Source organism: Pteronotus mesoamericanus, unplaced genomic scaffold (assembly GCF_021234165.1).
Source record: "Pteronotus mesoamericanus isolate MK-2021 breed Mesoamerican mustached bat unplaced genomic scaffold, CSHL_Meso_final scaffold_174, whole genome shotgun sequence".
NCBI classification, from domain to species: Eukaryota; Metazoa; Chordata; class Mammalia; order Chiroptera; family Mormoopidae; genus Pteronotus; species Pteronotus mesoamericanus.
This window is the reverse complement of record NW_026555309.1, coordinates 28,715,157-28,728,686: the sequence shown is the minus strand read 5'-3', so window position 1 is coordinate 28,728,686 and position 13,530 is coordinate 28,715,157. Positions and strand designations below refer to the sequence as shown.

At 36.3% G+C, this 13,530-nt stretch overlaps 1 protein-coding gene across 3 annotated transcripts in view; it reads left to right on the top strand.

Annotated features, from left to right (window-relative positions):
• Positions 1-13,530, top strand: part of CSMD3 (CUB and Sushi multiple domains 3) — a 929,671-nt gene that overhangs the window by 77,056 nt on the left and 839,085 nt on the right. The gene's annotated exons all lie outside the window — the stretch shown is intronic.

Genomic DNA, 13,530 nt, shown 5'->3' with positions numbered 1-13,530 from the left:
TTAGCAGGGTTAGTGTTTCTTTCATAAATAAAAATTATGAAGTAATTGAAGAAGAATGGTAATTTTTCTTTTTAATGAAATTTTTGGATGCAGGAAATTCCCCTGCTTCATTCTGACTTCCATTCTCACTGATGACAAGAAAGCAACAGTTTAAACCATAAGTCTGGCAATAGCTCTGCCATTTATTAACAGTGTCAAATGGACAGATTTAATTTTCACATTTAAAAGGAGGATGCTAATCCTTGTCACATAGGTTTTTCTAAGAATTAAACTTGATAAAGCCTGCAAAGCACTTAGTACAATGCCTAAAGTTTACGGACCACTCAACAATTGGATTCAATATTCTCTCATTTTAATGGTCAATAAATTTAATTCTGTGATTAAAGATATTGCTTAATTTAAATACATCATTCTAATTCCACTCAACGTAACTATGTTATCTCTGTTTTTCCCAAATCATTTTTAAATCTACCATGATCAAATAATAAATAATTTAATTTTTTCAACAAATGCAATATAAGATAAAAGATCACTTTCTGGTTCTACCATTAATTTTTTTCATTATTTCCTAGTGTCTTTGAATAAGTATAAAATTATTTTTATTCTTTTTATAGACAAATATATAAAATAAATGTATTTTATATTTATATTTATTTTACAGGTGACCTTTAGACTACTTCCATTGTATATATATGCAATCTCTTCCCACTTTCCCCTAGATACATTCAGTTAATTCATCTGGGTTTCCGTCTATTTTTATAGGAACTATTTTTACAAGCTGTTATGTAGAAATTATCAAAATAATATTTGCAAAACTATTCTAACTTTATAATATACTTTCATGTTATCCATTTCATTTATTATTCACTTACTCATTTATTAAGCGCTGCATTTGCTAGCATTCTTGGCACTAAGCTAGGTCTGGGAAAAAGAACTAAAAGCCATGGGCCAGTCCTTAGGCAGCAAATTCCTGGGGTGTGTGGTCAGTGCTGTGAAGATATAAATGTCAACTGACAAGGTCGTTTAAAAGTAGGGTAAATGGTTCAGAGTTGTGTGGGGCATTGTTTGCCAAAACCTGTTTTGTTTTTTATTGTTATTTTTGTTTGGCTTTTTTGAACATAGAAAATAGATCTACAGGGTAAAAGGGAAAAATAGGGAGAGGGAAAAGCAGATGCAAAGTCATGAAGGCTTAATATGAGTGAAGTCTTGGTTCAAAGAAGAAGAGTGACACAAATTATGAGCAGGAGAGACACAAGAACCAGGCACTGAAGGGCTGGGAAGTCATGCCACGGACATAGTATTTATTCTTAAGACAAAGGAAATCCATTGAGGAATTTTAGGTTAGGTGTGATTTCATCTACATTTTAGAAGGCAGCCAATTAGGACTTCAAAATAAACTGGGGGAGAGTTAAAGAGAAGGTATGGGGAATAAGGGCCCCTCATAATCCTTGAGAGAAGTGGGAGGGGTCTGATCTTTACCTTATAGGTGAGGCTGAAAAGAAGGCAATAGCTTTAAGGAACTTTAAAAAAATGACTAATAAAAACAAATTAAAACAAGAAAGTGACAAATACTTGGTATCCAAGATGTCACTTCTCAATGGATTTAAGTGATATGCTTAAGTTCATTTAAATAGTAATTGTTAACTCTTGAAATAGAACTCTAGTTAGTTTATACCAACTGTCCTTATCATGTTCCCTTTGGAGAAGTAGCTTGACTTTTAGGGTATGGATTGCTAAGGAGTTTGAAGTTAATTTTTTAGGTTTAATTATTCTCTCTTAGTTGTTGATATGTTTCAGTTATCTAAAGCTGGTAAAAAAAACTATGCCCACCACTTAGTGGCTTAAACCAATAATGATGTTTTCTCTCTCATCATTCCCTGGGCTGTATGGGCTTCGCTGAATGTTTTTTCTCTTCTGTATGTGGTGTTGGCAGGGGTCACTCTGGGTGTTGTTTGGTCTGCCTTACCCAGGACCCCAGTTGGGACTACGACATCCAAAACAGCTTTACACATATGTCCTGGACCTCTTCTAGGGTACCTGCAAAGGCTGTGCTTGGTTGTACCTCTCCTCAGCAAGGATGTTGGTTGCTGACACTGTGGCCCAAGCCTCCAAGACTGAAATTGGAAACTGCCAGGCTTCTCAATAGTTCTGACTGAAATTGGAAACTGCCAGGCTTCTCAGTAGTTCTGCCCAGAGCTGGCACAGACTCACTTCAGCTACATTCCATTGGAAAAGGCCATTCATGTTACAGGTAGAGGGACAGAGACTTGAGTCAAGAGGCTCCCTCCTTTGCCTTGGCTCTTGTCTCACTTTCAAGAGAATAGAGAATAATTCAAGCAAGGGGCAAGCACGTACGGTTGAAATGAGGTAGCAAGTTTGTTTATGAAACACTCAGGAGCACCAAGCTGTAAGCAGACACCTGGCTAATCTAAATGACCCATGTATAGTGGAAATAAAGTTGTTAGTAAGTTTGTTAATAAGTTTATTCTATACATTTGAGCTGAGGCTACAAGTGGGTACTTAGGTAATCTAAGTATGTCGACTAAGTATGCTGGGGTTCAGGGGTTATATAGCTTAGCTAGCTTCCTGGGACCCCTTCTTCTTCCCCTTCTACATCTTGGGAATAATGTCCAGCTACAACACTTCCTCAGTTAGCAAAGGTCCTTTGGCTTAGTGAAATTGTTCCAGAGGCCCCCTTTCCCAGCACACGCCCCCCTCTTCCTCCCGTGCAGTTCCCGCCTGTGGTGTTCAGAACACCCGGCAGCCTTAGTGGGACTGTTCAGAAGCCCCTTCTCGGCACAGTCTCCAGGCCTCCCTCCTCCTGCGCTGTTCTGCTTGTGATGCTCGGGGCACCCAGCCATCATCTCACGGAACTCAGGCTGCTGACTGAGTTGGTGAGACATGTCCTCCTTTTGCATCCTGCCTCCTGTATTAGGCTCTTTGTTAGATTATAATGGCGAGGGCCCTGCCTTTATTTCCCCTCTGGCTGCTCATTCGCAGCTGCTGCCTCACACACACATACAGCCTACCCTGACCCAAAGAGGAGAAACAGATTCCACTTCCTGATGGGCGGAGTGACATGAGGATATAGAAATGAGAGGAATTATTTGGAGACCTTCTACTGTACTGCAGCATTGGCACTGACCCCTTTTGCCGATCATCGCTGAAAAGATACTATCTTTTTTTTTTTCCTAATGATTATCGTCTTTGAAGTGTACAATATCAATTTAAGAGTATTTGGTAACTTGTAAATGTTTATAGAACAAGTTATTCCTCACACAGACAACTTTATAAAGGTATATAAGAAATTATTTTTCCTTTGTATATGCTCTTAAAATATTCTTGAGACATGTGGCTTAGTTAGCTCTACAAATGCATTAAGCATCAATGCTGTTCCTTGTACCTTCTTCAGTTTCAACAGTGATGATAAAATTTCATGAGCTAGCAATTCTTTTGCTATAAGACATAAATTTTATAATCATCCCATATAGAGTGCAAAGTCTCTTTATAGTCTAGTGTTTTCCAATGGGAAACATTAAAAGGAGTGGTTTATGTGTCCCTTTGGCACATGTGTGGGTCAATGATAGAAACTGGTAGATAAAGTAGATAAAACAAATAATGGACAATGAAGAGTCATTAATTTTGTGGGAGCAGCAAGGAACCCTCTACCTTAGACCATGGCCATTCCCACTTGATTTCCTACATTTTAAGAAGTCAAACAGTAGTAAACTAGTAATAGGTTATTCAGGAAATGAAATTGATAAATATATTTTAAAATTGTATAAAAAGTATTTATCTGTAGACAGAATCACATGGAGTTTATATTGTTTAAGTGTATTAAAGATGAATATAGTTTAATTTATAAACACACTGAAAAATCTGTATGATACGTGGATGCCTACAATTGAAGAGGACACATTTTAATAAACATAACCCTAAAACACACATGACATACACACCACAACCACTACCACCCTCTACTACCAAAAACAAAGCAAAAACAAGAAAAGGAAAAACAAAACAAAACAAAAAACGTATGTCTTTGAATATTCTATGACTAATTTTTTTGGTTCAATTATGTTTGGTTCAATTTGGTTCAATTGGAAGACTATATCCTTTTTAACTGAATATGAGGACCATCGGGATGTAGCGTCTGACTGTTCTCTTGCCAGAAACATCTATCCCAGGGTTGGTTTTTGTTATTGTTAAGCTATCTCTTTTCATCCTCACCCTTTGTTCCAAAGCTGTGCACCCTGGTAAAGAGAGACATGTCATTATTTAAAATGGCTTCCTATTTTATACAGGAAGGTGTACTAAATGTGTAAGAGGAAGGGCCATGGGTTCACTTCGCCTCTGTTTGATACAAACATCCACTCCCTATTAAAGCTGTGTGATCTGAAGAAATCGTGTAAACTCTGTGTTTTTTCTTCCGTTTCTGCAAAATGAGGAAAAGATTAGTAGGTGCCTCAATGTGCTGATATTCAAAACTGCAGGTGAAGGCCGTGAATGTTACACACTTTAGAAAAGAACTATACACACATATCAATTAATGATTGCCTTTAATCTTTAAGTTTCCATTGAATAGATATCAATAGCATGCTAAATGCATAATGCGGTCATGGCACATTATGTTACCTTCATGCATCCTCTTTTCTCATTTTCTGGTAAGAGAACCTGAGGTAAAGGTCTTTCTCAGTTGTACTGATCTGGTAACTTTGGCTGTTTTCAGTGAGCTCTCTTACCCAACACAACCTGTTTCCTTGAGGATTCAGTTTTTTCTTGGAGGTATTCACTCCCGGGATATTTACTTATCTTCCCTTTGCCAACTTAGGCCTTGCTTTAGGCTCTCAGATATTCTTTTCACCTCGCCTGTGTTAAATATCATTTCTCTTTTTTACCCACCATCCTTTGAAATACTCTTTTAAAAAATATTCTTTGGTTAACATGAAAGCTTGTATCTTGACAGTAAGTCTCAAATGTATCTTCTTGCTAGCAGCCATCTGTCAGCGGGTTGGAGCTGGACTGTCACTACCGCTCAACTAAAATACAGTTTCCGCGGTGGGAAACTCCATTCAGCAACAATTTATCGTTCACCTCCCTTTATTCCTCTGTACGACGTCATGGGCAGAATTGAGTCCCCCCAAATGGTAATATCTTCTTAGCTGTCACTCACACTCTTGCTTTTCAAACAGCCCAAGAATGCAAGCCTGCCAAGAAATTCAGAAGTCCTTGTGATCTGTTTGTTGATGTGCCAAGGGCTATAACTGCTCTTCGAAATCACAAAAAGCCTGTTTTTCACCTTTTCGTGCTTTTCAATGTACTATTCCTTCTAAAGTAAACAGTGACTGTAGGCCTAAAGGAAGAGGCAAGGAGTGGAAGAAGATAATAACCAGAACCGTTATTATTAGCACTAGGTTAACATGTGTAAGCTAACAATAAGAAGGGGAAAAAAAGGCAAATCACATTATTGCTGCTGCAGTGAAGAAAAGTAAATGTCAAAAAGAAGATAAGTTGGAAAATACAACCCTGAATGCCTTTCAGTTACTTTATTGATAAAGAAATATTTTTTTCTGCTCTTTCCAGCTCAGCACTTTCTTGCAAAAAAAAATAATAATAATATAAGTGCGCAGGCAATAAACATGAGAGGCAGTTCATGTCTGGAGGACTGTAAGACACCTCTGAATTTTGTAAAGTATGAGCAGAGGGGAGATTGAATTAGCAGTATCCCCAAATATAATAATCTGGAAGAACGTCATTGCCTGGAGCATCTTTATTTTGTCATAAATAAGAAATGGGGGAAAAGCAAGTTAAATGTCATATACCACAAAATCTTATGTTTCTCCACTGGTACCCCAAAGCTATAAATTTGCTATAAACAGTGGAGAAAATAATACTTGTTTGTATTCTTAACCATGGCAAAGCCTAAGATCATTAAACTAAGGCAATATTTATTGCCACATAACCTTAAGTTATTTTATAATTTCTATACTACATGATGATTCTCTTGTGTATTCCTCACAATCATTTTATTATTTTGATACTTGGCTGGAGATAGGAAATTGAAAACATCTAATAGAGTGAATGGTGTAAAGATTACTCTAATAAGTCAGAGTAAAAAATAGAGATATCAGAAGTCCCAGATATACTTTGAAAGAGCTGCTCTCTGTAAAATGACTGTATATTGTTAGATATACAGAGCTTCATTTTTTAAAATCTAGTTCTCTTGACATATGTTAGCCAGCTTTTCCACAACCACAAAAATACAACATTATTTGAATTGTGACATAAGAATAAAAAGAGCTTTTTGATTCTTTAAGAGCCTTTTGAACAGCCACCCCAGAATTTTTCTCAAGCCCATTCATCTCTTTTTAATGATTTTGTCTGTTATTCCTTTAAAATATATTTTATTAATTATACTATTACAGTTGTCCCAATTCCTCCTCTTTGACCTCCTACACCAAGTACCCCCTATTCCTTCTGGCAATCCCCCTTCTTAGCTCAAGTCCGTAGGTCATACATATAAATTCTTTGACTGTTCCATTTCCCGTACTGTTCTTAACATTCCCCTGCCTATTCTCTAACTTCCAATTTGTACTTCTTCATTCCTCCACCTTTTCTCCCATTCTCCCCATTCTCACTCCCAGCTGGTAACCAGCCAAATGAGCTCCATATCTATGATTCTGTCTTTGTTCTGCCTGTTTGTGTAGTTTGCTTTTTAGATTCGGTTGTCGATAGTTGTGAATTTTGGGCCATCTCAATGTGCAGTCTTGATCTTTTTTTTCTTAAATAAGGCCCTTTAACATGTCATATAATAATGGCTTGGTGATGATGAACTCCTTCATCTTTACCTTGCCTAGAAAGTCTCTGTCTCTTTTAGACTGTTGAGGTACCCAATGGATTCCTTGACCATACTGATAACCAGTGTTTTGAAGTCTGCATATGATAGATTGCTCTGTGGCTCTGTGTGGGGGAGGGCTCAGAAAAGGGACGGTGGCTGCTGCCTGGTCTCTGAAGTATTGTCAGGGAGGAAGCCTTCCCTCAGCACTCGCCCTGAGGCCAGGCACTTAGTTTCCCCGGGTGCCACTGCTGCCCTTCCAGCTGCTGCCCTGGTGCCGGAGTCCAGAGGGAGTGAGTCTGCCTAAGTCTGTTGCAGGCCCATTAAGAGGAGATGCCTGAGAATCCTGCAGTTTCTTTCGCCACCCCAACCCCCACTGGGTTTTATAGCCAGAAGTTGTGGGGACTTACCTTCCTGGCACTGAAAACTTGGGCTGGATTGTCTGGTATGGGGTTGGGATCCCTAACTCTCAAGATATTCCTCCTGATTTTTATCCACCACATGTGGGTGTGGGACCATTTGTCCTGTCTCTCCATGTATCTGCACCCCCACCTCTCCTACCTGTCTGAGCGAATGTGACTTCTTTAATTCCTTGGTCTTTGGACTTCCATCTAGCTCAATTTTATGATGATTCTTGGTGAGAGTTATTTTATAGTTTAGTTGTAATTTTTGCTGTGGTAGTGTAAGTAGGTAAGCCATGTTTACCTACACTTCCATCTTGACCAGAAGTTGTATTGTATTTCTTATCTGAGCAGAAATTAAAAGGAGAACATGGTTGGAAACTCAGAGTTAATTTACCAAGAGTTGTTAGATAACTCTTTAAATTGCATATAATTCCAAAGGAAAAAGTATAGAAAATTTTTTAAAAAAAGAAACACATATTACCATAAATTGATTGAGAATTAGAATTAGAAGAGGGTGGAACAACCCTAGAACAAAAAGGAAAGATCAGTGAACAATTCAGCATGATAGCGGAGAGCTTACTGAAAATGAAAAACTATAATAAAGAAACTGTCATTTCCACACTCAGAGATTGTCACCTGAATATAAAAAATACTAAAAATGTAATATATTAATACAAACTGATCTGTAGATCTGCAAAAAATATGAACAAAAGAGTGTGTCAATTTGTTGGCTTTCAATATAAAATTGTGACAACTTGTATGGGGCAAATTATGCTATGTTAATTAAACTACTCTGTATTTTTAAAATAATTTATTCATTTATTTTTAGAGAGAGGGGAAGGGAGGGAGAAAGAGAGGGAGAGAAACATCAATGAGTGTTTGCCTCTTGTGTGCCTCCTATTGGGGACCTGGCCCACAATCTAGGTATGTTCCCTAAGTGGGAAATGAACCTGTGACCTTTTGGTTCTCAGGTCAGCACTCAGTCCCCTGAGCCACACCAGCCAGGGCTATGTTTCTTTTTATTTTCTCAATCATACAATAGTTTAAAATATATTATGGACACTACTTTTAAAAACTTTAAGAATCATTTATTGATTAGCACCTGTAGACTCTGTACACAATAAGCACTGGAAATTTAAAAAGATAATACCTGACAATTACTCTTGACTCTATAGTTCTAATCAATTACATAAACAAGCTGAAATTTGTGGCATATAAAAATGTTAAGGTAGTTTGGAAAAATATGAAAATACGAGATTAGTGAAACACATAAAGTGTTTTACATAAATGTGAGGACACGGCATTATGAGTTGCTCTCTATAAAATAATGTATCAGGTTCAAAATTCCAACTTCTCTCTATTCCTTTCACTCTTAGCATCTGGCATTTCCTCCTCCTTATTGTTTTATAATCTAATTTCACATTTTAAAAATGTAATAAAATTAAAGGTGTATAGTTCTTCATTTAAGTGACACTGTCTATCTTTGTAGGATTGCTGTAGTATTTTTTAAATTTTGTATGTACAATATAAATAATTATTTGATTTTTAAGGAAATTATGAGAGCAAAAATAGGCATTCATTTACCATTTATGATTTTTTTCTTTTTTCCTGCAGACTCCAGTTTTCACTCATTATCATTTATCTTCTGCCTAAAGACAGACATCTTTTTGTATTTTTTATAGTGCAGATTTGCAGAAGATTATTCCTTTCAGGTTTCATTTATTTGAAAAGTGTCTTAAGTTCACCCTTTAAAAATATTTTTGCTCAATATAAGTGGAATTGCTTTTTATGAATTTAAAATTATCGTTACATTGCATTCAGATAGTGCATTTCCCTAATCTTGTTCCCCTTTGGGTGATGTGGTCTCTGGCTGTAGAAACTTCCACATTATCTTCTGATTTAAGTCCAGCATTTTGATAATGCTTTACTTAGCTCTCGTTCTTCTATTTTTTTCTCATTCTTCTGACTTTCTTAAAGATATAAGTCCATGCTTCATATAAAATACATAAGTCTCTGCCATTATTTTATCTGTATTATTATTATTATTTTTTATCTCAACTCACTACCTTTTCCTCCAGAACTCTAATTGCACTAATTTAAACCACTTGACACTAGCCTAACACATCCCCTGAAGTTTGGAACATTTTATGTTGACTTTTTTCTTTCTCTGTGATTTTCACAGTGGATAATTTATATTGATATGTCTTCAAATTCAATAATGTTTTCTTTTTGTAGTCCCCAATGTGCTATAATATCCATCAAGTAGGCACGAGAATTTTCTTTGATTCTTTTTTAGCTTCCATTTCTCTGCTAATATTCTTTATCTGCTCCCTTATTAATCTTATATAAGATAATATTATATTCTCTTAATACATCAAATAGCTTTAGAACTTTTAAATAAATAAAAATTTATTTATTTTTTAGCTTACACCTAAATTTATTGGTGTAAATTAAAAAAATTTATTTACACCCAAAGCACACAGTTGGGTGTAAAGCAATAACTTTAAAAGCTTTTAAACAGCTTCAAAGATAGCTAAGTTAGAATCTTTATTGCTAAGTCCAATATCAAGCTCATCTTTAGTTATCTTCTATTTTCTCCCTTTCCTATGTTTTCTCTTCATCTTCTTCTTCCTTATCTTCTTTTAATTCTATCTCTTCTTCTTCATCATCTTCCTCAACAGTGGATTGCATTTTCCTGTTTATTTAAATTTCAATTAAATTTTGATTGTTGGACATTGAGAATATATGTTTTAGAGGCATCGGATTCTGTTATCTTCCTCAAAAGAGTGCTGATGCTTGATTAAGAAAGGATTTGACATTTTTTTATTACCTTAAACTTTGGTGGTTTTTATTTTATACTTTGTGAATGGCGGTTTATAGACACCTTGAAGTACTTGCTAGCCCTGTAACATGGCAGGACTCAGCCTCCACATTTTGTCTCCCTGGGGATCTTGTCAAAGTTTGGCCTTAATGTTTCTTAGAGTAAGTCTAGAACAGATGTTAGTTTTCAGTGTGTCTTCATATTCCCAAAGCTCCTGGTGTATCAGCTGATAGTTAGAGATATTAATAACAGTCTGATTAGAACTTGCTAACTCTAGAAAGACTAGCATTCTAATCATCTATTGCAGTGCCCTCCCCTGATATTGTTCAACCTCTACTCCCTCTTTTTCTGCAACAAAACACAGAAAAGTGTCATCTGTAAATACCTGGATGGTCTTACTCTGTAAATCTATAGCATTGCCTTCAGCCATCAATTAATAGTGAAAATGCACATGGACTCTTACACACCTCTTGTTGCACAACTCTATCTTCTCAGTCCTCTATTCCACAAATTCTGGAATAGAGACATAACATTTTTTCCTCACAATATTCGCTTTGTAAAAAATCTTGTATTGCCAATATTGGAGCTGGAGGTAGTAACATTTTATAACCTGGAGATATCAGTAGATATTTTTACATTTATTAAGGATAATTTGTCTGTGCCTACCTAAATTTAAAATCCAGCACTCCCATTTCTGAAACTCCATCCAAAGAATATTTCACATAAGCAGTCAAGGGTATACATTCAAAGTTCCTCTCTACATTTTGCAACCATGAAAAATAAAGCCTTCAAAAGGGGATTTATTAAATAAATCATAATACAGACATACCATATGCCATGTAGCTATGTAAACACTACAAAAGATTGTAGTAGAAGGACAAGTGGAGATTCAGAAGAAAATCATAATATTCTACAAAAATAAATAAAAAGATTCAGAGAAAGTATGATATAAATGACTCAATTTGTTAAAAAATATACAATGCATAAAATATGTATGTATGTGTGTGTGTGTGTGTGTGTGTGCACCCAGAGGTGGCCCTAAATGAGAAACACTAAGTTAACAACAATGACTAACCTTCTGAAGCATAAGTAAATGAGGGGAGATTTTGTTTTAGCTTTAAGAACTATATTTTCTTCTAATTTTTTGTGCTTGAAAAATATACTTTAGTGTCATGAATAATGTGATGTTCATCAAACAAACTTAGATATCAACAAAAATGAAAATGAAATGGAGAATGCAGATAAGAATGCTTAAAAATAGGCATCATTTCTAATTTGCCTGGAGAATTAAAAAAGAAAATAATTGAAATTCATGAGTCAACAAGCCCTTGAGGAGTTAGTGGACAAAGCTGAGCATGTTATCTTAGGACACATGTCCTTTTTCTAAAACCGTCAGGGTTATGATGCTTGTGAATTTATAAAATAGCCCTTAGATCAGTTTGTAGATGAAGGGATTCAGGCTCGCGTTTAGTTATGAAGTTCAAATTGGAAGCTGTTCAGGCAGAAAACTAATAGAAATGGGTGATAGCTAATTAACCTAAGGCTTCAAAGTAATTGCTCGGCAAGAAGCAATTTAAAAGGGACCTTTCTCTTTTTTTCCACTTTGAAAATAATAAAATGCCCTATTTGACATTTGGTGAATGAGTAAAAATATATGTATACACAAAAATACTGTTTTTTAAAAACTTCTATCTTATCCAGCTACTTTGTAAGTTTTTAAAAGGGCAAAAGAATCATAAGACATGTGGTTCATGTTGCACGGTGAACGTCCCAGGCTTAGGACTTTGCCGTACACAGAGAGAGCTGAAGTAGATTTAAGTTGCTATGGCTCGGAGGAGAGGGTTATACTGAGTAACTCAGCGCCAAGCCATAGTCCTCACCGCCAGCCAGTACTGTCAGCTACTCAAAGCACACAGTTGGGTGTAGAACAGGCTCCGCTAGCAAAGAAAGGTGTTCTTGTGAAGAGTGTGGAAATAATATTCAATCACCAGTCAGCCTCTGTCTGCCATAATCTGCAACTCTGCTTCCCATCTTCCTTGCAGGGTTTTTCACACTTTTTGTTTGTTTTTCTTTTTCAGATTAATTTATTGGAGTGACAATGGTTAATAAGATTATACTGATTTCAAGTGTACAATTCTATAACACATCATCTGTTTATTGCATTGTGTGCCCACCACCCCAAGTCAAATCTCCTTTCCTCACCATATATTTGACCCCCTTTACCCTATGCTATCCCTTACTCCTCCTTTCCCTCTGGTAACCACCACACTGATGTCTCTGTCTCTAAGTCCTTCTATTTGTTTGTTTTTCTCATTTATTTATGGTTGACTTCAGTTCTATATCCCACATATGAGTGAAATCATATGGTTCTTAACTTTTGCTGTCTGACATTTCACATAGCATGGTATTCTCAAGATCATCCATTTTGTTGCGAAGGGTAGCATTTCATCTTTTCATATGATCGAGTAGTATTCCATTGTATAAATGTAACACACACATTCTTTATCCAATCATCTATCTAAGGGCACTTCGGTTGTTTCTACGTCTTCACAGTTTTTAAAAAATATCCGTACCTCTAATACTTAAACTCATCCCTTCTCAGAGAAAGGAGCCTAAGTTTCCTGCGTTTTCTACATCTAGTTCCAAACACAGATGCTTTGGGCAGCATGGCATCTCATATTACCCAAACTAACTCCCTCCCCCGAAAGTTAGCTCGGTATCTCTGACTGACACCTTCATGGCACTTAAGCTTCAGGTCTGACCACAAATGTGAAAATAATATCTGGGTGAAGAGTTTGCATCAAAACATTTGCAGCCATAGGCTGCTTCCAGATGCAAGCTTTAATAACATATAGACTAGTTTGGGTACATGCTGAGAGCCATCTTTCCCGGCCATTATATAAATCTTAGGGTTTTATATTATACAGAATGAATACAGCATATTAAAATCTCAAAAAACAGTCTCTCAGGAAACGTGGTCAGTCTTCCAGTTATCCCCAAGTGATAACCTTTCACTAACACCAACCTCCTGCAGACCCAGTGTGGAAGTTTTTAGGATGGCTGCTGGCAGTCATCCAGAATTCAAATTTTGAAAATATTTTCTTCCCAACCTCAGTTTGCACCTATTGCTTTTAAATTAGGATTGTATCCACTTTGGACCAACCTCTCTGGTTTACGACAGAGCAATCACATTGATTTTTTTTTAGGTCTGAGACCACTAGAATCAGGGTGGGACAGACTTTCCTAAAGCACTCTGGTGTAGGGTAGAGAGATGGTCATTGATAGGAATTATCATGCTTTACCAAGAAAAAGTGGAGTTAATTTTTTAAGATCTAAAATGCATACTAAAATCATAATTTACTTACATTTTATTTTTCAATTACAGTTTACATCCAATATTATATTGTATTAGTTTCAGGTTTACTTCGCGGTGTTTAGACAGTCATAGACTTTACAATGTGGTCCCCCAA